Source organism: Artibeus jamaicensis, unplaced genomic scaffold, assembly GCF_021234435.1.
Source record: "Artibeus jamaicensis isolate MK-2021 breed Jamaican fruit bat unplaced genomic scaffold, CSHL_Jam_final contig_463, whole genome shotgun sequence".
In the NCBI taxonomy this organism is placed as follows: Eukaryota; Metazoa; Chordata; class Mammalia; order Chiroptera; family Phyllostomidae; genus Artibeus; species Artibeus jamaicensis.
This window is the reverse complement of record NW_026521841.1, coordinates 330,945-355,937: the sequence shown is the minus strand read 5'-3', so window position 1 is coordinate 355,937 and position 24,993 is coordinate 330,945. Positions and strand designations below refer to the sequence as shown.

Here is a 24,993-nt window from a genome sequence, read left to right as displayed (position 1 = left end):
CACTCCACAGCCTTATAAGGCACAGTTTAAATCCACAAATAGTTATGAACACAGTGTATGTAAAGTTTTAGGTTGGGTGCTTTTCACATTAAAATTAGCATAAAAATAAGTGGGAGACTTGGTCTGTACCCTTAAGATGTTTACTGTATAATTGCAGCAGAGAGGGTGGTGAGAAAAGATAAAAACAGGTAAAAGGTAAAACAGTCAACTAATACTAGAGCATCTACTGTAATTAAAATTTTTTAAAAACTATTCAAGTACATTTTACATATAAAATTGATTCATCACGTGTATAATTCAATGATTTAATTTACCAAGTAGTGCAACAATCCCAATAAATCAGTTTTAGAACATTTTTTTCATTTTTTAATGTAATTGTTCAAGTACAATTTTCTATCTTTTACCCCCACCCCAGCCCCCCCCCCCCCCCCAGTTCTCCCTACCTCCCTCCCATTTCCACCCCCCTTAGTTGTCCATGTATCCTTTATACTAGTTCCTGTAAATCCTTCCTCTTTTTCCCCTGAAATTCTCTCCCCTCTCCCCTCTGGTTACTGTCACCTTGTTCTCTATTTCAGTATCTTTGTTTTTATTTTGCTTGCTTGTTTGTTTTGTTGTTTAGCTTCCTGTTAAAGGTGAAACCATATGGTATTTGTCTTTTACCACCTGTCTTATTTCACTCAGCATAATGCTTTCCAGTTCCATCTATGCTGTTGCAAAGGGTAGGAGCTCCTTCTTTCTTTCTGCTGCATAGAATTCCATTGTGTAAATGTCATGGCTTTTTGATTTATTCATTTACTGATGGGCACCTAGGTTGCTTCCAACTCTTGGCTATTGTAAATTGTGCTGCTATGAACATTGAGATGCATAGGTTCTTTTGGATTGGTGTTTCTGGGTTCTTAGGATATAATCCCAGCAGTGGATTGCTGGGTCAAAAGGCAGGTCGATTTTTAGTTTTCTGAGAAAATTCCATACTGTTTCCTACAGTGGATGTACCAGTCTGCAATCCCACCAACAGTGAACTAGGGTCCCCTTTTCTCCACAACCTCTCCAATACTTGTTGTTTGTTGTTTTAGTTTTAGAACATTTTTATCTCCCCGAAAGATCTTTAGGCTTTATTTTCATAAATAAGCTGTTCCCACTCCCTAGGCTTTATTTACATAAATAAGCCTTTTCTGGATATTTCACATAAATGGAATCATATAGTATATGGTCTGTTGTGTCTTCACATAGCATAATGTTTTAAGGTTTATGTTATTTTTGGTTCCTGATTAGTCTTCTCTTTTGTGGATACTCCACATTTACCAGCTGATGAGGATTTACCTTTCAATATTTTGGTTATTATGAATCATGCTGCTGTGAACATTTTTATACAAGTCTTTTTCTAAAAATTATTTTATTGTTCAGTTACAGTTGTCTGTGTTTTCCCCCCACCTCAGCCAGACCTTCCTCCCTCCCTCCCTTGCTTTCACCCTCCCCCCCTTGCTTTCACCCTCCCCCATGGTTTTGTCCATGTGTTCTTTATAGTAGTTCATGTAAACCTTCCCCCCGATTGTCCTCTTCCCCCTCCCCTCTGGCTATTGTTAGATTGTTTTAATTTCAGTGTCTCTGGTTATATTTTGTTTGCTTTTTTCTTTTGTTGATTATGTTCCAGGTAAAGGTGATATAATATGGTATTTGTCCCTCACTGCCTGGCTTATGTCACTTAGCAAGTATGCTAAGTTCCATCCATGATCCTCCTGTCTCTCTGCTGCATAGTATTCCATTATGTAAAAGTACTAGAGTTTTTTGATCCACTCATTTACTGATGGGCACTTAGGTTGCATCCAGCACTTGGCTATTGTAAATTGTGCTGCTGTGAACATTAGGGTGCACAGGTCATTTTAGATTGGTGTTTCAGGGCTCTTAGGATATAATCCCAGCAGTGGAATTGCTGGGTTAAAAGGAAGTTCCATTTTTAGCTTTCTGAGGAAATTCCATACTGTTTTCCACAGTGGCTGCATCATTCTGCAATCCCACCAACAGTGCACTAGGGTCCCCTTTTCTGAACATCCTCTCCAACACTTGTTTGTTGATTTATGATGGTCATTCTGACCATTGTGAAGTGGTATCTCATTGTGGTTTTAATTTGCATTTCTCTGAAGGCTAGTGATGCTGAGCATCTTTTCATATGTCTCTGAGCCCTCTGTATGTCCTCCTTAGAGAAGTGTCTGTTCAAGTCTTTTGTCCATTTTTTAATTGGGTTATTTGTCTTCGTGGAGTGGAGTCATGTGGGTTCTTTACATATTTTGGAGATCAAACCCTTGTCTGAGGTGTCATTGGCAAATATATTTTTCCATACAGTTGGTTCTCTTTTCATTTTAATGCTATTTTCTATAGCCATGCATAAGCTTTTTAATTTGATGAGGTCCCATTTTTTTATTCTTTATGTCCCTTGCTCGAGGGAAAATATCAGTGAAGATGTTGCCATGTGGAATGTCTGAAATTTTCCTGCCTATGTTTTCCTCTAGGACTTTGATGGTGTCACATCTTATATTTATGTCTTTTGTCCACCTTGAATTTATTTTTGTGTATGGGGTAAGTTCATGATCGATTTTCATTTTTTTGTCACATTTCCCAACACAACTTGTGGAAGAGGCCATTTTATACTTCCTCCTCCTTTGTCAAATACTAATTGACCATAGAGACTTGGGTTTATTTCTGGACTCTGTTCTGTTCCATTGGTCTATGTCTGTTTTTATGCCAGTACCAGGCTGTTTTGATTATAGTGGCCTTGTAATACAGTTTGATATCAGGTATTGTGATCCCTCCTACTTTGTTCTTTCTCAGAATTGTTGCAGCTATTCAGGGTCGTTTATGGTTCCATATACATTTCTGAAATATTTGTTCTAAATCTGTGAAATATGTCATTAGTACTTTAATAGGGATTGCATTGGGTAATATGGACATTTCGAGTAATTTTATTGCTTAGGGTAGAATGGACATTTTGATGATGTTAATTCTTCCAGTCCATGAACATGGTATATGCTTCCATTTGTTTGTGTTTTCCTTAATTTCTTTCTTCAGTGTTGTATACTTTTGTGAGTACAGGTGTTTTACCTCCTTGGTTAGGTTTATTCCTAGGTACTTTATTTTTCTTTTTGCTGTATCAAATGGGAATTTTTTTCTGATTTCTGATTCTGATGTTTTATTGTTGGTGTACAAAAATGCCTTTGATTTCTAGATATTGACTTTGTATCCTGCTGTTTTACCAAATTCACTTATTAGGTTGAGTAGTTTTTTGGAGGAGTCTATAGGATATTCTATGTTTATTATCATGTCATTTGCAAACTGACAGTTTTGCTTCCTGGTTTCCAATTTGGTTGCCTTTTACTTCTTTTTCTTGTCTGATTGCTGTGGCTAGGACTTCCAATACTATGTTGAATAGGAGTGGTGAAAGCAGGCATCTTTGTCTTGTTCCTGATCTTAGTGGGAAGGATTTTTGTTTTTGCCCATTGAATATGATGTTGGCTGTAGGTCTCTCATAGATGGCCTTTATTATGTTGATGAACGCTCCCTAAGTTCTCATTTGGCTGAGTCTTTTCATTATAAATGGGTGCTGTACCTTATGAAATGCTTTTTCTGCATCTATTGATATGATCATGTGGTTTTTGTCTTTGCTTTTGTTTATGTGATGAATTACATTTACTGATTTGCGAATGTTGAACCATCCTTGCATTCCTGGGATGAATCCCACTTGGTTGTGGTTTATAATCTTTTGGATATATTGTTGGATGCGATTTGCCAATATTTTGTTGAGGATTTTAGCATCTATGTTCATCATTGATATTGGCCTGAAGTTTTCTTTCTTTGTTGTATCTCTATCTGGTTTTGGAATTAGGATGATGCTGGCTTCATAAAAGGAGTTTGGGAGTTTTGCATCCTTTTGGATTTTTTGGAATAGTCTGTGAAGAATGGGGGTTAGCTCTTCTTTAAATGCTTTGTAGAATTCTCCTGTGAACCCATCTGGTCCAGGGCTTTTGTGTGATGGGAATTTTTTGATTACTGCTTCAATTTCTTTTGCTGTTATTGGTCTATTCAGGTTTTCTACTTCTTTTTCATTGAGTTTTGGGAGATTATATTTTTCTAGAAATGTGTCCACTTCACATAGGTTCTCAAATTTCTTGGCATACAGTTCTTCATAGTAATTTCTTACAATCCTTTCTATTTCTGTGGTATCAGTTGTAGTCTCTCCTCTTTCATTTCTGAATGTGTTTATTTGTGTCTTCTCTCTTCTTTTCTTGATGAGCCTACTTAAAGGCTTGTCTATTTTGCTTATCTTCTCAAAGAACCATCTTCTGGATTCATTGATCCTTAGAATTGTGCTTTTATTTTCTATGTCTTTAATTCTGCTCTAATCTTGGTTATTTTTTTCCTTCTACTTGCTTTGGGCTGTCTTTGTTGTTGTTCCTCGAGTTCTTGCAGGTGTAGAGTAAGGTCATTTGTTTGAAATGTTTCTGTTTTTTTTTAGGTAGGCCTGTATTGCTATAAACTTCCCTCTCAGGACTGCCTTGGCTGTATCCCATAAGTTTTGGGTTGTTGTGAGATCATTTTCATTTGTTTCCAGAAACTTTTTGATTTCTTCCCTAATTTCATTCTTGACCCATTCATTGTTTAATAGCATACCGTTCAGTCTCCATGATTTTGGGTGTTTTGGGTTTTTTCCTTTGGGGTTGGTTTCCAGTTTCAGTCCTTTATGGTCAGAGAAAATGCTTGGTATGATTTCAATATTCTTGAATTTGTTGAGGCTTGTTTTGTGCCCTATCATGTGGTCTATCTTTGAGAATGTTCCATGTGCATTTGAAAAGAATGTGTATTTAGCTTCTTTGGGGTGAAGAGCTCTGTATATATCAATCAGTTAGGTCCATTTCATCAAGGGTGTTGTTTAATGCCGCAATGTCTTTGTTGATATTTTGTTTGGAATATCTGTCCATTTTTGATAGTGGGGTGTTAAAATCCCCCACTGTAATTGTGTTGCTGTCTATATCTTTCTTGAATTCCTCTAAGATTTTCTATTCCTCTATATATTTTGGTGCTCCTATGTTGGGTGCATATATATTTATGATGTTAATGTCTTCTTGGTGGATTCTTCCCTTGAGTATTATGAAGTGACCTTCTGGGTCACTCTTTATGGCCCTTTTTTTGAAGTCTATTTTGTCTGATATGAGAATTGCTACCCCAGCTTTTTTTCCTTGTCCATTTGCTTGGAAAATTTGTTTCCAGCCTTTCACTTTTAGTCTGTGATGGTCTTTTGTCCTGAGGTGGGTCTGTTGTAGGCAGCATATGTGTGGGTCATGCTTTCTTATCCATGACGCTTTTCTGTGTCTTTTGATTGGAGCATTTAATCCATTTACATATAAAGTTATTATTGATAGGTACTTATTCATTGCCATTTTTGTACCTGTGTTCCTCTCTGTCTGTCTCTTTTCCTTCTTTTCCTTAAAGCAGTTTTTTTTAGTATTTCTTGTAGAGCTGGCTTGGTGGCAGCAAATTCTTTTAGACTTCTTTTGTCTTGGAAGCTCTTTATTTGGCCTTCTATCTTGATTGAGAGCCTTGCTGGGTAAAGTAGCCTTGGTTGTAGGCCTCTGTTTCTCATTACTTGGAATATTTCTTGCCATTCTCTTCTTGCTTGGAGTGTTTCCATTGAGAAGTCAGTGGATAACCTTATTGGGGCTCCCTTGTATGTTACTTCTTTTTTCTCCCTTGCTGCCTTTAAGATTCTCTCTTTGTCTTGGAATTTTGCCATTTTGATGATGATGTATCTTGAAGTGGGCCTGCTTTTGGTTCCTCTTGAATGGGACTCTGTGATTCCTGGATTTGTGTGACTTTTTCTTTTGTCAAATTAGGGAAATTTTCTCTCATTACTCTTTCAAATATGTTTTCTATCCCTTGTTCTTCTTCTCCTTCTGGTATTCCTATTATTCGGATATTATTACGTTTCATATTGTCTTGCATTTCTCTTAATCCCTCTTTATTCTTTCTGAGTCTCTTTTCCCTTTCCTGTTCTTTCTGTGAGTTGCTTTCTACTTTGTCCTCCAATTCACTAATCCGATCTTCTGTTTCATCTACCCTATTTTTAATGCTTTCCACTGTGTTTTTTAATTCGGAAATTGTATTCTTCATTTCCTCTTGGCCCTTGCTAATAATTTCCATTTCCTTTTTCATGTTGATGTAGTTCGAGGTGAGATCGTTATAGCTCCCCTATAGTTTCTGGTAGCTCATTGTTAGCTCTTTGAACTTCCTGATAACCAGTGCTTTGAATTCAGTATCTGATAGTTGTCTTGCCTCTATTTCATCTAACATTCTTTCTTAGGGTTCCTCCTTTCCTTTCATTTGGGGATTGTTTCTTTGTCTTCCCATTTTTTGTGAGACTCTTCTTGTTAGCCTCAGCTTCTTAGATTGATCTGTTCTGACTCCTTGGGTTTATGGTGTGAACTTTTGTGGTGGAATGCCTGTGTAATTCAGTGGTGCAGTCTCTTTCGGTTATCCTGTCATTTTCTGCTTCCACCTACTCAAATATGCAGCAACTTGTGGCTTCTCTCCTACAGCAATGTGCAATTTGTCTCTCTGACTCTACTATTGGGAGGCCTCTTCTATGGGTCCAGCTCTGGTCTTTTCATATTTTCAAGTTGATTGTGACTCTTGTGGGTAAAAGAAAGAAATGACAAGGAAAGAAATAAAAGGAAGAAAGAAAAAAAAGGGTAGGGGAATGGAAGAAAGAGCAATAAGTTTAGAAAGAAAAGAAGAAGAAATAAAACAAAATCCGAGAAAAGAGGACAAAAGTATGGGGAGGTGAAACAGTAATAAAATTTAAAAGAAATAACAGATTACTTTAAAAAAGCAAAAAGTTAAAGAAAAGGAATGGAAAGGATGAAAGGTAAAAAAAAAGAAAGAATAAAAATAAAATAAAGTAAAATAAAAAGAACAAGAAACAAAAAACACAAACAAAAAGAATCCCCCAAAAAGAACAACAAAAAAGGAAATGTCACTTGTTGGCTTCAAACTAGCTGAACTGGTTATTCTGGTTGCAGTTGGCTGAGGGTCGATTGTTGTGATTTTTTTAAGCCAGCCCCTCTCAGGATCCAGACACTTGGCGCTTCTACCCAGCTCCCTACAATGGGGAACTAGGACTTCCTCACAGCACTCCCCTCCCAGGGGTTACTGCTATGGGCTGGTTTGCTGTGTTTGCGAGCACCTGCACCGGCCTAGTTGCCTGGTTCCCTCGGGATTGAGCACAGACCGGCCCCCGTTCTGTGGGGAAGCTCTAGGCCCTCTGCCCAATCTTGGGTTCGCTGCCAAGCTGGGTTTGAAGCAGACCAGGCTGTTGTGTCTATTGGATTTAGAGCCCCACGCTGTACCTCTCCGTTCTCCTGGGCTGGCAACCGCAGAGTCCTTGGTTGGGGCCCTTTGTCCTCCCCACCCTCTCTGTAAACTCTATCAAACAAGTCTCTCCTGGCACCCTACCTTGCTTGGCCAGAAAGGGAGGGGGTTGAGGGTCTCAGCTCTTTCCCCAGGACCCCTCAGCGCCCGGGGCTTCCAGATTATCTGAGGAAGGTGGACTGGAAGCTGGGAGCCGATCCGAGGACTGGGCGCCGATCTAGAAACTTTGTGAGCACGTCATGGCACGCTGCGTGGTGTGTATCCCTTCTGCTCCTGTGTTTGTGTGGGTCCCCTGGCCAACCTCTGCCGAAAAAACCTAGGGATGGAGCAGCACCACGCCAGGCGCTGGACCCAGAACTGTGTGCAGGCTGAAATCTCTGCTCCCTTCTGGTTGGGCCTCTTGGCAGGTCCTGGCCCAAAAATGCTAGGGAGGGAGCTTTCCGGGCGCTGAACGTTGGCGTAGTTGCTGTCAGGCACTCGCCCAGATACACTGCGTGTCAGGCGACTAGTCCCCCAAATTGTGCGCGAGCTGAAATCCCTTCCACACCTCTTTGCCTTGGCTACTTGGCCAGCCCGGCTGAAAAATCCCAGGGAGGGAGCCCTCTCAGCGCTGAATGCTGTCCCACAGTGCCATTGGGCTCTCACCACTGGGCGCTGGTCCCCCAACCAGGAACCGGTGGAGATTCCTGCTGTTTCTCTTCGCTCCGTCCTAGAGACTACTGTACCACTGCTGTCTCCCTACCGTCTGGTTCCTCCATGACCGATGAGGTTTCTGGTTCCTTATTTTCATATATGCTTGGCAACTGCTGGCTTGCTGGTTTCTCCTCCTCCGATCGGACAGGTTTCTCTCCCTTTTGTACTAGGAACTGGTATCTGCTCCGTCCTACTCCATCGCCATCTTGAAAGCCCCCTCAGCTGCTAGTCTTATCGGGGCTTCCTTGTATGTTACTTCTTGTTTCTCCCTTGCTGCCTTTAAGATTCTCTCTTTGTCTTGGAATTTTTCCAGTTTAATTATGATGTGTCTTGAAGTGGGCCTCTTTGGGTTCCTCTTGATTGGGACTCTGTTTCCTGGATTTATGTGACTTTTTCTCTCATTAAATTAAGGAAGTTTTCCATCATTACTTTTTGAAACAGGTTTTCTATCCCTTGCTCTTCTTCTCCTTCTGATATACCTATTATATGGATAATATTACGTTTCATGTAGCCAGCAGTTTTCTTAACTCTCTTTGTTCTTTCTGAGTCTCTTTTCCTTTTATTGCTCTTTCTGCGTGTTTTTTTCTACCTTGTCCTTCAGCTGGCTGATACAGTCCTCTGCTTTATCTAGCCTACTTTTGATTCCTTCTACTGTGTTCTTCAATTCAGAAATTGTATTCTTCATTTCCTCTTGGCCTTTGCTGATAGTTTCTATTTCCTTTTTCATGTTGATGTAGTTTGCAGTGAGTTTATTATAGTTTCCCCGTAGTTTTGGTAATTCTCTGAGTTCATTGAGCTTCCTGAAAACCATTGCTTTGAACTCATATGTAATAGTTGACTTGCCTCTATTTTATTTAGCATTCTTTCTGAGGCTTCTTCCTCTTCTTTTATTCAGGATTGTTTCTTTGTCTTCCCATTGTTTGTGAGGCTCTTCTTGTTAGCTGCTCCTTCCTAAATTGATCTGTTCTGACTACCTAGGTTTATAGTGTGAACTATTGTAGAAGATCTGTGGGATTCAGTGGTGCAGTCTCTTTAATTTCCTGAGTTCACTGGTCTAGGGCTGTTGTTTATGTTGGCTCTCTGTATATCTTTGGGTTTTGATTGTTGTTGGGTCTTTCTTTTTCTTTTTTTTTTAAAGATTTTATTTATTTATCTTTAGAGGGGAAGGGAAGGAGAGAGGAAGAGAAATATTAATGTACGTTTGCCTCTCATGGTTCCCCTTCTGGGAACTGGCCTGCAACCCAGGCATGTGCCCTGACTGGGAATCGAACCATGATCTTCTGGTTTGCAGGCCTGCGCTCAATCCACTGAGCTACACCAGCCAGGGTGGGTCTTTCTTTAGTGGGACCTTCCTTTCATCTGGTTAACTGAGGGTTACTCCATCTATTACGTCTTGTATTCTGTTGTGCAGGTGTGGATAGGTTGTGTTGAAGCTGGTTCTTCTGTTTGTATGAGGCTCTGAGGCTTCTGTCTTGCTATTCTTCCATTTTTGTTCCAGGTTATTTCTCCACCATTTGATTGTATTTCTAGACTGGTCCTGGGTTGAGGTTAGTGTTGAGGTTAGCTTCCACTCCCTCCTTCATGTTCTTCCGTTGTTATCTGTTGGTGGTTCTTTTGTTGTTGGGTTTCCTCATTGACAGGTATACTGGTGTTCACAGCTCCCACCTCCTCTTTTTTGTGATCCTTTGGAGGGGGAAAGCAAAATGGTTTAAGACAGTGGGAATGTATTCTTATGGGATTTACAGTACTGACCCACAGAGAAGAAATAGGAGATCCTTTGGATATGTATAATGTTAACCATGATATTTTCCCAACTTGCCACTTTTTAGGAAGGGTGGAGAACAGATAAGACTCTTGTTGTGGGGGTGAGGATTTTGAGTTGGATCTATAAAGCAGTGAGGTTGTAGGAGGTCAGATTATGAGATAAAGTGAGAGTAAAGGATAGAAAATATGTCTAGTGTGCACGAGAATAGAATTCACCGCAACAGTAGTAAAGTTCCCAAAACAGTGAAGTAAGGTAAGATCTGGGGGGTTGCTGTGTAGTATCTACTATTGTATGGAACAGCAATTATTTACAATAGCAATGGAGCAACAATCATGTGACAGAATCTGTAATCTGAATAGCAAAAACAGGAAGTACAGAATCTAGAGTACTATGCTGTTGGATCCCAAGTGAAGTGAAAGAAGCAAAATTAAAAATACATTATGAAAGAGAACAAGGGAAACCAGTCAGTCAATGCAATTTAACAAACCAAGGGAAGAAGACTAAACAGAATGAAGAGAAATAAAAAAAATACTAATAAAATAAAACCTGTAAGAATAATGAAAAAATAATAATACAAATATACAAATAATACAAATATACTTGCAAATACACAAATATTTGCAAGTCTGTCTGGAGTAGCAAAGTGAAATTTATCTCACCGTCTCAGTTGTTAGGATGAACCCTCTTTGGGTCTAACCTGGTCCTTTCACAGTTCCAGGTTTTATTGTCTCACTTGGGGGAATTAAAAAAAATGAAGGAAGGAAGAAGGAATTAAAAAAAATAATAAAAGCCTCCTGCTGGCTTTAAACTGGCCAAGCCAGTTCTGCTGGTGTTCCTGGCTGTAGCAGGCTGAGGGGGCATTGGTGTAGCTTTTCTCTCTGTGGTTTACAGGGATGGCAGCCAGGTTGAGTTGCACCATCGCCCAGCTTCCTGCCCAGTTCCTTGGTTCGCTGCCAGCCCCTCAGTGCCCTTCCGTGCCAGGTCTATGCCTTTGGTCCACCAGTTGTGCTGTCCTTGAGGTGCACCAATTAGGGGTAACTCACAAACCACCTTCTCACTCTTTGCTGTCATAGATGCTAGGGACTGTCAGAGTCTCTCCAGGGTAGTTCAGCCCACCCCCCACTGAGTTAACTCTGAGGATTGATGAGTCCCTGAGCCCTGCATTTTTCCTCTTCAAGGGTGTCTCCGCCTTCCTCTTAGAGAGCCAGTTGGCCTTGCAGGGCGGTGGTGCCATAGTGGCTGCCACTAAGGATGTGGGCGTGCCTCCTCTGCTGCTGCCTCAGAGGTGCTGGGGTTGGGTGCGAGGCACCCCTGGGCAGTGGGATTCAGGTGTGCTTGGTCTCCAGGGCTGCAGGTGTGGGCATTCAGCCTCTGCTGCTGGGGCGGGATGGGCAGCCACTGGAGTGTGGAGTCAGGTGTATGCCCCATCCCTGGGGCTTCGGCTGTGAGTGTGTAGCCTCTGCTGGTGCTACTTCCATGGCCAGGTGGTGGTCATGTCTGTGAGGTGAGGTGACTTCTGCCCCGGGGGCTGCAGGCGTGAGTGCTCAGCCTCAGCGATGCAGCAGCGGGAGCGCTGCCACTGTGGGGGGGGCAGTGGGGGGGTGGGTAGGGGTGCAGGAGGTAGGGGCGGCTGCTGCCAGAGTATTCCATAAACAGTTGCTGAGTGCCTGTTTTTTTTCTTCTTTTTGAATAATTCCTCGTATTCAAGCCTGCCACTCCAAACAAGTGCCTGTCCTCTTGCACAGCTCAACTCTCCAACCAGACTGGAGACTGTTTGGGTCAGGGCCCATCACAGCCTAACTCTTCCCATCCTGCGTCCATAGTCCTAGTGGGTGAACACTGCTTGTGTGTGTTTGTCACTTTGTTCTTATTCCCTCTCTGTGACTTCAAGCATCGAGGTCCCTCCTGGTGCTGCTCAAACCTTGTTTGGCAGGGAAGGGAACCACTGACCCAGCTCTTTCCCAAGAATCCTGTGGCAGACCCAGCGGGTGCTGGGCCTGGGGCTGCAGCCTCCCTGGTTCCCACTCTGGTCCCAGAGACCTTATTGTCTTGAAGCTTTCTCCTTACCATCTGATTTTTCAACGTCCTCTACAGTTTTTGGCCTCCAATCTTCATACATGTGGGATACTGTTGGCTGTTCACTTTGTTCCTCACAAGATTGGCTAGGTGTTCCACCTGATGAGCAGGGGGATGTGGACTCTGCTCCCACCTTTCTCACTGCCATCTTCCCTCATTTTGTGCAAGTCTTTGTGTGGATGGATAGTTCTATTTCTTTTGGATATATACCTAGGAGTCTGGTAAAATGGTAATTTTAAGTTTAGCTTTTTAAGGAATTGCCAATCTGTTTTTTCAATAGCAATCCTTGAGGGTTCCCTAGTATAAGTTAAAATTCAAGATGCTAATAGACAAGATGTCATAATGATAGTACTTAATTGCTAATCAATGTGAAACAGTTGCTGTAGGAATTTAGGAGGTAAGGTATCATTTGAACTGGTTCACGAAAGGTAGAATTTAGGTATGCATAGTACTAGGAGAGAAGCATGGAACTAGATGATTTTGGATGGGCAGAAAAATTGAAACCAAAACGGAAATGTACCAAACATTTAATGGAAATGATGATTTCACCCCTTTAAATGGAGGGAACAATTATGGCAAGGTTGGGTTGTTAAATTTAGAAAAACCTAAAGTGACAGGTTAGGGAATTTGGACTTGGAGTAGTAGTCATGGAAAGACTATAGGATACTTTTGTTTTGAGAAGGAGGTGCAGGAGAATCCTGGCTCTGTTATGTTATCAAGGGGAGAGAGCAAAAGCAGGGAGATCTGTGAGGAAGCTCTTGCTGTCTTTGAGGTTATAAGGGTGAGCTGGGTAGCTGGTGATGGGCATGACAGGGTAAGGTACAGATGAAATACACTTAAAAGAAAAAACCTGAGTAAGTGTGCTGACTGAAATTGGGGGTAGAACAGTGCTAGACTGAATTGTTTAAGTTACTCCCAAATTCATATATTGAAGCCTAATTCCTAATCAGATGGTATTAGGAGGTGTGGTCTGTGGCAGATGATTAGGTCATGAGGGTGGAGGCCTAATGAATGGCATTAGTATCCTCATAAAAGGGACCCTGTGAGCTCTCTCCAACCTCCCCATCATGTGGGGAAACAGCTGGAAGAGGGGTGTCTGTAAGTCAGGAAGCAGGCCCTCACCAGACACCAAATCTGCCAGTCTTGATCTTAAACTTTTTTGGCTATAGGACTGTAAGAAATAAATTTCTGTTATTCAAGCCACCCAGTTTATGACATTTATGTTACAGTAGCCTGAACAGACTAAGAGAAGGGAAGAGGCATTAAAAGGAGCCAAAGGTGTCTGAGCTTCTGAAATAAATATGAGAAAGTTGGAGTTATTTGCGGGGGGGGGGGGGGGTTGGAGATGAGAAGTTCAGTAGAGTTGGTAGAATAGATATTTGAATCTCTGACCATGGAGGAGCTCTTGGAAGGTGGGAGAGGTGTGGGAGAGAAGTGGACAGGTCTGTAATAGTAATCAATCCTGGGAGCCCGTGGAGGGAATTGAAGATTGAGGAGAATATGGGAGAGGAGCAGAGGCCTGTGCCATTCTCTAGTTCAGGGGTGTCCAACCTGTGACCTGTGGGCTGCATGCAGCCCAGGATGGCTGTGAATGTGATGTAACACAAAATCGTAAATTTACTTAAAACATTGTGAGATTTTTTCTGTGATTGCATGTTGCAATGTATTTAATGTGTGGCCCAAGATGACTTTTCTTCTAGTATGGCCCAGAGATGCCAGAAGGTCTAGTTCACGTCTGTTCATGTAGGAGCTGGGACTGATAGAAATGTATATATGTACACTGTTTCCTCCTATTGCCATAAATCCTTACCTTACTCTGAAGATCTTAGAGGTTTTGGCTGAAGGAAAATAAACCTGTGAAAGTATGTAGAATCCTCAGACAAGAAAGTTGGGCTATTAGTTATCTCTTTTTATTTTTAGTTTACCTTGTCCCTTCTGTTAGTTGCTCATGATCATCTGGTGTCATTTAACATTTACCCAAAGTGGTCTGCTCTGGCTAAATTTCCGTGTTCATTCATTTCAACTGTCTGTTTCAGTGACAGAATCTGGCCTCACAAACTGGATGTACCAGCTGGACTTTCCATTGAGACCATTTCAGAAGTCAGAAAAGACTCCCCTTTGGCTTCCTCTGTATGTCCCTATTTTCAAACCTGCCATTGATGAACTTTTTGCTCACCCTGACAATTGGGAAGCCAGAGTATTTTTTACACTTGGGAAATACAAAGGGCTAGGTGTTTGTTTTTGCTCTCTGGGGTAAGACTGCAAGATAGTTTTAATCATTAAGGTGTTATTTTGAGTGTAGAGTCAGTGAATTGAGCTCTCCTATTTTAATAGGAAACTAATAAGATCCAGAATTCATGTAACTGAGACAAAGACCCATAATCAGTGTCAAAAAAGACTAGAATCAGTGAACTTTAGGGCTTCATTTCTTTGCACTCAGGCATTAACTTTTATTTATATATGTAAAATTTTAATTGATTTCTGAGAGAGGTGGAAGAGGGTGGGGGAGAGAACGTTGATTTGTTGCCCTACTTATTTATGCGTTCATTGGTTGATTCTTACATGCAACCTAACCGGGGGTGTATCTTAATATTATATATATATATAAAAGACCTTGCCATTTACCTTCCGACATTGCTGGTCATGATTTCTGTTTTTGTCAGTGGCACTAGAGGAGAAGCACTAAATGTTGTGTTCTGTACTGGGGGTTCCATGCAGCGTTCGATTTAATCTGCCCAACAGTGTTTGTGTTGGCCATTATCTCCACTGATAGAGGAAGAAACTGAAGATCAGAGCAGAGGGACTACTTTCCTCCAGCCTGTCTGTGGTTCAAACCCAGCTTAGCCTAACACTGTTTCCCATACCTGCCACTACCTTTCAGCCATTGAGGCCCAACACCTGGGAGTAGCTTTGACCATTGTTTTTTGCTTTCCACCTGTTCCTAAGTACTCTACCTACTATGCCTTTTATGCCTTTCTGTCTCCTGTCTGTACCATGGGAATTATTCTAGCAGGTACTGCCTAGGAATGTCCACAGGCTTATGTAGATAATACCTATAAAATTGAGGGAGTGCTACCACATGTAGGTAGTGCTTCCAAACTGTTTTTTTCCTCTTGTTACCTCCTGTGTATCACCTCTTCTGATCCTCCCATAGATCTTACCTCGTGTGTGTGTGTGTGTGTGTGTGTGTGTGTGTGTGTGTTTTCAGGTGCAGGATTTGGATGCCCAGGAAAGAATGGACCTCACCTAGGGAAAAATAGACAAGAGCTTCTCAAAATTTTAGGATTTCTGGAGCTTGTTCTGGCATGTCAGAACACCCTTAAATCTAAAGCTGGCTTGTCATGTACCCTTTCCTGTCTCTGCCTCTCTGTGAATCTTGGTTTCCCAAGTATTGAGTGAGAGATGGAATTCAGAACTGCCTAAGTGTGAAGTCAGAATAAAGCTGTTTCCAGCTGCTTTCTTGCTGGGTGTGGACAGGTGTGCATGCCCTTTCCATGTTTTCACCCATTTACAGTAGCATGGCCTTTCCTAAAGCTTCTATAAAACAGGTTGCACTCAGCCAGGACCCTACTTTGCTGTTTTTTGAGAAAAGTTCATAGCTCGGTCTGCATTCTGACCATTCTGTGATTCTGGAAAGGCATGTACTGTACCCCTTGAGACCTTCTCTTTGTCTTAGTAGCTTCCTGTGATCTGCCTCTTCTGGTAAGGATATCCTAATGTAATCCTATTTCTTGAGTGCAGACTGGATTTAGTGACTTAAGATGGTAGAACATCTGCTGTCATTTCCAAGATGTGATTTTAAAATGTCAGTGCTGAATTGGTGGTCACTCAGACCCATCAACCTGGGGATCAAGCCTTTATGTTACGATTTTCTAACTGGTGAGATGCACGTGGCCTCACTCTGAGGCAGAGCAGGAGACACAGAGAGTCAGATCTTACATCCACATGGAATCCTGTCAGTACCCCCTGAGTGAGCTCAGATCCTGCTGTAGTTGGGACCGCAGCCCTAGGGCACTGAGAGACACTGGCAGAAGCATCCACTGAGCCGTGCTGGATTCCTCACCCACAGAAACTCAGAGAGTATGTGTTTGTTGGTTAAGCCATGAAGTGTGGGGCAATGCTGTCACACGGCAATATGTCATGGATACGGCCATGCCCACACCAGACCCTGGCCCTGCTGTCCTCCCTTTTCCTCCTGAATCCTCCCAACCTGTCTGCAACCACAGCGGCCCTCTTTCTGATTTCTTCTCTGTCAAAACACATTTTCCCCCAGTCTCTGTTCCATTGTGCCCCTTTTCACACTAAATATCTCCAGACTTGTGCAGAGCTGGCTCCTTCTTGCCATGCTGCTGGAAATTGAGATGACACCTTAGTGTAGCCTTTTCACACTCCTCACCTGGTCAGCCCAGCACTCTTGGTGGCGCTCTGCTGTATTCTGAAGTGGCACCTGTTTCTTTGTTTCATTAGTATGTGTGTATTGGGTTTTTTTATCCTTGCCTGTAGACTGTGAGTGCCTGGAGGGCACGGACGCTGCTGATTTTTTTTATCACAGACCTAATTCACGTACTCAGGGCCCAAGAGCTGAAGCAAGAGATAAGAGAACCTATCCCACCAGTGACCAGCTCAGAGATTAAGGAGGGATGCTAATAATAGGAGGTCCGTGTTGGGTCAAAGCAGGAACAGGAAGCTAGGGGTCCAGTGACTCTCCTGCCCCAGTTCCTGCAGGTGAACCCACTGGACACAGTGCCCCTGGCAGTCAGTGATAGCAGGAAAAGCATAGCACCTGACACACCTTTCCTTGAGAGTCTCCAAGGATGGGCTCTCCTGTGCTTCAGGGAGACGAATGAGCAAGATATGCAAAATCTGGGGGGCTTGAGGGGGCCTCAGAAGCTTTCCTTGTGTTTCTCCTGTTTGCACTGCTATGGGGTGTCTAGTTCACTCACCCAGTCTCATATGGATTGGGACAGTGATTCAGTCCTTAATTTCAAAGTAGGTGCTGGGACTGAGGTTAGGTGGTTTTTGCCTGAATCCAAACATAAATTGTTCAGTTTACTGCCACTGGCTGCTATAGTCTCAGCCCTGGACTTCAAGGGGCCAAACCTCTGTGCTCAGAAGGCTCTCCAGAGCATGAAATTCATACATTTTACCTGAGTCCTGGGGTTCATGGACAGAGAACTGACAGTAACGCTTCAGAGACTGTGGGATTCTTAGGGTTTCCCACTGCAAGCCTTCAAATTTTTAGAGGAGGAATTTGAGAACTTCTCTTTTTTAACCCTCTCCGTCCTGAGGAGTGGTGGTAGGGAAAGGGAAGAGGATTATCCTAGTTTTGTTATGTAGAACTGTGGATTTCAGACCCCAGTTTCTCCCATTTTCTTCTGCCTGCCTGGAACACTGTCCCCACCTGGGTGTTTTCCACCTTCCCATGCTGAAGCCCATGACCATGTTCTGGGGGACTGAATGCTCCTGCCTCATGGCAGAGCTGTCTCCAACTTCTTTCTTGTTTTGGCTTCATGCCACCTCTGACCCTATGCTTCCCTCCACTCCCAATTCCTAGGTATTTTTTAAAAAATATTTTTATTTTCCCATTACCATTTATCCCCCATACCCTCTTCCACTTCTACCCACTCCGTCCCTGCCCTCTGCACAATCAGCCATACTTTTCTGTGTCCATGAGTTCTTTTTCTTTTTTCTTTTTTGCTCTATTTCTCCACACCCTGCATCCCCTAAAGCTGTCAGCTTGCTCTCTTTCTGTGAGTCTGTCTCTATTTTGCTTGTTAGTTCAGTTTGTTCATTAGATTCCACATATGAGTGAAATCATATGGCAATTAATTGCCATCCTCTGACTGGCTTATTCACTTAGCATAATGTTCTCCAGGTCCACCCATGCTGCAAAGGGTTAAGTTTTCTTCGTTTTTATGGCTGACTAGTATTCCATCATGTAAATGTCCCATAGTTGTTTTATCTGCTCATTTACTGATGGACACTTGGGCTGCTTTCAAATCTTGGCAATTGTAAATAATGCTGGTATGAACATAAGGGTGCTTATGTTTTTTTAATTAGTATCTTGGGTTTCTTTGGATAAATTTCCAGAAGTGGAATTGCTGTGATCTCATGCTTTAATATTCCCTGCTCTGATATGAGTGTTCATATGTGTGTGTACCAGTGTGAATCCCCAATGGAAGAGACCCAACACAGGGTGGGCTGGGGACCTTGGGGCTCTCATTCGAAAGTCAATGCCATGGACAGAGTTCAACCCTGCCCTGGGAGACCCACTCTGCTTTCTGGACAAGACCCACTCTGCCTTGTCCAGTACTTGCATCTTTCAGGGCCTCAGTTTCCGAAATGTATAGTGGTAGGTTGGAGGAAGAGCTACTAAAACTTGCATCTAGCTTGGAAGCAGTCCAGGACCCAGCTTCTTGTGATGAGTGTTGCAGGGGCACCAGGGGTATCCTCTGGCATTTGTTCAAAGGGTAGAGGCACTATAGTGGCTCTGTGGACCCTTTTGCCCTGAAGCCAGGAAAGGGCTTCAGCCTCACTTAATCATGTGGTTCAAGAGAGAAGGCATAGTTCCCCAAAGAAAAACTGAGGCTTGGCAACTATGGAAGGATGAAATTGATGCGGAACAGATGAAAGCTCAGGGTCTTTAGAAACCTATGGGTGTTGTCACTCTGCATCCACCATCGTAGATACCAGGATTTATAGCAGGGATGGTAAGTGACTTCCAGTTTCAAAGAGTGCTTCAGGGCAAAGCTAGTGCTATCCTTAAGATTGGATTTCCCTACACAGAGCAGAAAATTCAGGATGAGTATAGACAAGAGAACTATGTTGTCATGCCAGAGAACTATGGATGTGAACAGTCGCTGCTGAGTCTTGACTGCTCACCCTAATGGGAGGCCATCATCTATTTTTCTGCCCCAGCACTTACTCACTGGTGTCCATTCCAAGGTCTCGTTTGGTGCCAGATGGCTGCTGAAGCATCAGCCTGAGCCATATTCACATGTTAGGTTATGCTGCATTACCATGTAACTGCCATAATTTCAGCAGCACATCATTACATAGGTTTGCAAATATAAGTGCGGGGTGGGTGTTGAGCTTGGAGAGGCTTCATGTGTTCACATCGTCATTCAGGGAACTATGGTGGAAGAGTTCTTCCACCATGTGCCTTCTTTATCTTTAAGAACTCCATGCCATCTGTGTTCATCAGCATGAGTGGGAAGACCTTGGGGAAACACATGTGGATTTCATGGGCCAGGTCTGCAATGGCACATGGCAATTTTTTCCCTGTATTGGCAACAAATGCCACTGTCATGTGGCCACAAGGGAGGCTGGAGAGGCTGTACAGCCATGCACACTGAGAAAATATATATATATATATATATTTTTTTTAAACATATTTATTTATTTTTAGAGAGAGGGGAAGAGAAGGAGAAAGAGTGGGAGAGAAACATCAATGTGTGGTTGCCTCTCACATGTCCCTTACTGGGGTCCTGGCCTGCAACCCAGGCATGTGCCCTGACTGGGAATCGAACTGGCAACCCTTTGCTTCACAGGCCCGTGCTCAATCCACTGAGCTACACCAGCCAGGGCTAGAGAGAATATATTTTGATGACAGGCTAAAGTTCTCTGCTACAGTGAGTAATTCAGTCAGATTCACAGGTTTTTTTTTTTTTTAACACAAGTAATGAGTATTTACTTTATGCTAAGCACCATGCTAAGGGCTGGAGTGCAATTTGATGAACAGTTGGCTTGGGAGAAGCTCCACATCGAATTAAAGACATGGTGTGGCAATCTTGTGCCAGACTGTCCTCAAAGACCCTTGTGGAGACCTGCCCTTTGACCAGCCTTACATCTGTACCTACCTACCCAGAGCTGTCTCCTGCAGAAACCAATAAGTAATTAAGAGTCATGACTGCCTTTGGACCAAAAGAGTTGCTGAGCTTGGATTCACATCTGAGCTGCCAAGAGCAGCTAGTTCTCCAACTATTATACCTGGCTGCAGGTGGACAGTGGGGCTCTTCTGGATACCTACCTCTGTCGCTAAGTACCTTGTAGGACACTAAGGGCTGTCCTTAATTGACAAAAAGAATTTGTGCCTGGTATAGCTCAGTGGGTTGAGCCTGGGCTACAAACTAAAGGATTGCTGGTTTGATTCCCAGTCAGGGCACACGCCTGGGTTGCAGGTCAGATCCCAAATGAGGGATACATGAGAGGCAACCACACACTGATGTTCTCTCCCTCTCTTTCTCCTTCCCTTCTCTTCCAAAAAAAGTAAATAAAATCTTAAAAAAAATAATTTGGACAGGAAGGACAGGGATCTGAGGGTATATCTGCTTCTCAGTGGAGAGATCTCACAGAGCCAAATTCCTGAAAAAACAAAACAAGAAAACCCCCCACCTCAGTCCAGTCCTTCATTCAGGGCCTAATGGTGGTTGAAGCAGCGCTGGCAGCACTTCAGGCAGAAACCGACTGCCCCAATGTTTGGATGACCTGAGAGACCCTGTCACCACCAAATGTGGGCACAACTTCTGTCACTCCTGCATCCAGCAGTCTTGGGCTGATCTAAGGCACAGCTTCCTTTGTTCTCTGCCATTACCCATGCCAAGGGAGGCACTTGAGGAGTCACACTCAGCTGGGAAGGATGACTGACATTGCCAATTTCTTCCATGCCACCAGGAACAAAAAGAAGAGGCAGGAAGAGAGGCACTTGTGCAAGAAGCACAACCAGGTTCTGGGACTCTTCTGTGAGAGGACCTAGAGGTGTGTCCCCTGTGCACTCAGTCCCCTGACTGCCAGGGCCACCATGTGAGGGCTATGTAGGAGGCTGCCTCTTATTTTAGGCAGAGGCTGAGCAGTTACATCGAGACCTCAAGAAGCAGAAGGCAGACTTGCAGAAACTAGTAACCACGCCATATGGGGAACTATTAGAACTGAGAATGTACAAAACTGGAGATGGAAATTTGCCTGTGAATTTGAATATCTGACACAATTTGTGGATCATGAGCAAGAGGAAGTTCTTTCAAGACTTATTGAAGAAGGGAAGAACATGCATCAGAAACTCAATGCAAACACAGCTGCGTTTTTAGACCACATTTACACCCTCAAGGGTCTGTTACAGGAGGTGGCAGAGAAGAGTGTGATGTCAGGGGTGAAATTCTTGACCAATATCTTGACCAAGAGTGCCCTCCTCAGTTGTGAAAGCCTGAGACCCCACAACTGATGGCCCAGTTAAAGAGAGAAGGGCGCAGTCTTCATCAGCAGTATTTGGCTTCCCCAAAAGTTGTACAGAAATTTAGAGAAGTTACTCTGGATCCTGAGACAGCACATCCCAATCTGCTTGTATCTGAGGATAAAATGTGTGTGACCTTTATGAGGAAAAAGCAGAGGTTGTTGGAATCCAAAGGGATTTATGGCCAATCGGTTGTCCTGGGTTTCAAAGCATTCGATTGTGGCTGGCATTACCGGGAGGTCCAGGTGGGTGACGAGCCCAAGTGGGCTGTGGGGGTTTGTGAAGATTGCTTTACCAGGAAGAGAAAGCAGTCCCACTGGGACAGATGTTGGAGGATTCAGCTGCAGAATAGTCATCACGTGGCACAAGGGTATGTTCCTGTAGCCCTTGTGCTGAAGGAAAAGCCTAGAGGGATTGGCATCTATCTGGATTATGAGTTGGGTCAGATTACATTTAATAGCTGGAATGACAGGTCTCACATTCATTCCTTTATGGATAAATTTTCTGATAAAGCTGTACTTCTGTATCAGATGTGATCCTAAACCTCTTACAATCTGTGCTATAAGAGGTTATGAAGGATGAACTGTGATTTTGCTTCATTGTCTTACTGTGACTTATGGACAGTAGATAGAATTTTGTACAACTATCAGTGAAACTAGCACCAAAAATAAAAAAAAAAAACTTTTTATGACATGAACACTTGGAACATTTTTCTAATTTTTTACTCCATTTTGCTTCAATAGCAAGAAGATTGTGGGAACAAATGGAGGTGTGGAGAATAACTGTAAATTGTTTATGAAATTCTAGCATTAGACTGTATATATTGTAATTCACAGCTTCAATAAATTGTGTGTACATTTACATAAAAAAGACATGGTGTGATGTACCCCGCTTCCTGGGAGAAAATGATCAAGTAGAAGGGCTCTGGACAGTCAGTGAATAATTCTGGATTTGGAAGCTGCCTGGGAATGGCATGAGGTGAAGTCCACTCTCAGAGAAAATGGAGATATGCTGGCTGGAGGGAGATGGCAGCAGAAATGACAGAGGAATGCCATTTATGTCAGAGATTTTAAAAGGCAGCAGTGAAACATATATTTGGTAGAAATCAAAAGGGGTGGGATAATTGCTCATATGAAGTGATAAACTGACCAGGCATATAGGGTGCTCTGATAAAAAAAAAAAGTAACTATGAATTTAGATGTTATTAAATGCATATGTTGAGTTGGAGTCTTCCAGTTAAAAAATATTGTTTGTATGATTTGGAGGATTTCATAACATGCTTTGGTTGTTATACTGATATCTTTTTAAGCAGTCAGAAAAAGCTGTAAGGAAGACAAGTTATTCACAACACTTTCCCTCACTATTTGCTGTGGTGTAACCCTGGGCTTGCTTGACTCAGGTGCCAAGTGTAGTACTCCCTGAAATACTACACATGGAGACTATGTTTTTCACAGTGAGAAATGCCAGAACAATGAATTACACTGGAAGGTACACCTCCCCCCCCCCCCCCCCAAACATTGAATCTTACAGGATATAATGGATTTTAGAGGCAAGCTTGGAAAAATGTCTTGGTTCCATGTTGGCTTCTATTGCTGAGAAAACCATGAGCCCTATAGCACTCATGCTACTTCTCATTGGGCCACCAGGGGGCAGTGCCTGTCTGCTTAAAACAGTGACACTGCCGCCAAGGTTCTTTTACTAGCTAGCCATCTTCAGAACGTGTTTCCTATCTTTGGAGAATTTCTTGAAGGAATAGTTAATTGCTGCACTTTGCTTCTATTAGAAAGCTAATGAAAATCCATTGCTAGTACCAAATATTAGGTAAGGCACTGAGAATATGTTCTTGTGACTCAAACAAATGTGTAAAATATGTTCAACCCCTGTGAGTGTCCACTTTCATCTTTTCTATCACTCCATTCATGTGTAAGCCTCTGTAAAATAAAAATTTACCATCTGTATGCTGTATTATACATATTTGTCCATCATGTGGCCTTTGTTATATGAGACTTTCCATAGTAAGTTGTTCTCTCATAAGACTGAAAATGTCTCTGAAACTCCGGGAGCCTGGTTGCATGTGTTGGGCAGGAGATCTCAGAGAAGTCCGTCCAAGGGGGAGAGCTCCTGTTCAGCAAGGCAAGGCAGGGCCCCCACTGTCGACTGCCCTCCAAGCACTGAGTCTGTTTTACCCTGGGGAATGTAACTAAAGTCTTTGATATCCTAAAGGATTATCAAAATCAGCATAGTTAAAAAAATAGTTATTGTAGAAGAGAATTAAAATTACGATTTTAATGATACAGCCTTCTGACTACAGTAGGTCTTTACTCTGTATGGTATTGTCATTGTTGCTCAACTATCTGAGAGTAGAGTCTGCACCTTGGTTCTAAAAGTATTTCAGGCCTTTAGCCCCACACCTGTGAGTGAAGAGTTGTTACATACTGCATAGTAAGTCAATTTGAAATTGGGAGACTACTGACTGGTTCAGATGTGAGGTCATGAAGACCAGGCTGCTTTGTCCTGTCAGGCCCTTTGCAGTGATCGTCCTTCCCAATGCAACCCTCACCCAGGGTGGACCTGGTTTAAGGGATTTCCAAGAATCAACATTCTGCTTTGCCTTCTTTTGCTTACTCTGTCCCCCCCTGACTATAGGGAACTGATCCGCTTGGTGTGGTGAATGTTTTCTATCAGAAAACCAACAGGCGTGAGTTGACACACAGTAAGCCAAACCCACGGATCGGCTTTCCCATGGGAAACTAGGCCTTCATTGTACCTAGGCTGCTTTGAGGCTTGCTTTTGCTAAAACTCCCTCATCCTGAATTGAGGCAGAAAATGTTTACTGCATATCTCTGAAGTAACTTCCTGAAATCTGTATTAAACCTCCCAAGTATGGAGTGTAACCAGTTCAACCACTTTTCCCCTTGATTTGCAACATCCTTCTCTTTGAAGTAATTAGCAACATTCTTTCCTTTGTTATCTGTAAAAGGTAATCACCTACAGCAAACCTGGGCATAGTAAATGAGGACCATCCTTGATGTAATGTACCCAGAAAAGCAATAAAAGCCTGTCCAGGCAGTGGTAGGGGTCCTCTCTCTCACTTAGAGACCAGCTGTGCTGTCCCTTTTTCTCCACAGGATTTCTGGAGTCCTTGTGAATTTGTTTGTTGCAAGCACAACACATGGACCCCGAGGGCTGGAGTCTGCATCACCTGTTTGATACATTGGTATCCACTCCAAGTCCTAGGATACCACTGATCCCCTTGAATAGTGTACTGGATCTATTGCCTTTGGTCAGGCAGCTGTTAGCATGTTCTTGGTTCTGGCACTTGTCGTGATTGCTGAGTCACCCACAGCTCCAGGTAAAAGACAGATTCTACTCTCTGATGGTGGAGACCTCTCCCTCCCCTGACAGTGGGCTCAGACCTCCACCAAGGAGGGAAATGATATTGACATCCTGAGGGCCTCAGTGGAGCACTGGCACAGATAAAGGCTCCTCACCAATCCCCTTTCCACCATACCAGCTCTATCCTGGGTTGTGACCCAGACAGAACCACCAGAATATGAAGTGCCCAAGAATCTGTTTTTGCTCAGGGCAGACCCTCTCTTCATCCCTCTTCTCAGCCCATGAACAGGAAGGTATGGAGACTGCCCAGAAAAGGCTCACAGGGGTAAGTAACTTGGCTTGGATTGTCCTGACCTAGGCTGCCTCATGTTAACCTTAGGAAACCTCCTGGAAAATGACCAGACACTTTGGGGATGAGGGTCCTGCAAACATCTTCAGCATCTGGAAAGGCTCTCATGGTAGACTTTCCTAAAACAAGAGC

At 42.9% G+C, this 24,993-nt stretch overlaps 1 protein-coding gene and 1 pseudogene across 3 annotated transcripts in view; both read left to right on the top strand.

The window, feature by feature from the left end:
- Positions 1-24,993, top strand: part of TSN (translin) — a 54,991-nt gene that overhangs the window by 13,501 nt on the left and 16,497 nt on the right. The gene's annotated exons all lie outside the window — the stretch shown is intronic.
- On the top strand, positions 11,530-23,363 carry LOC128627619 (tripartite motif-containing protein 75-like; annotated as a pseudogene).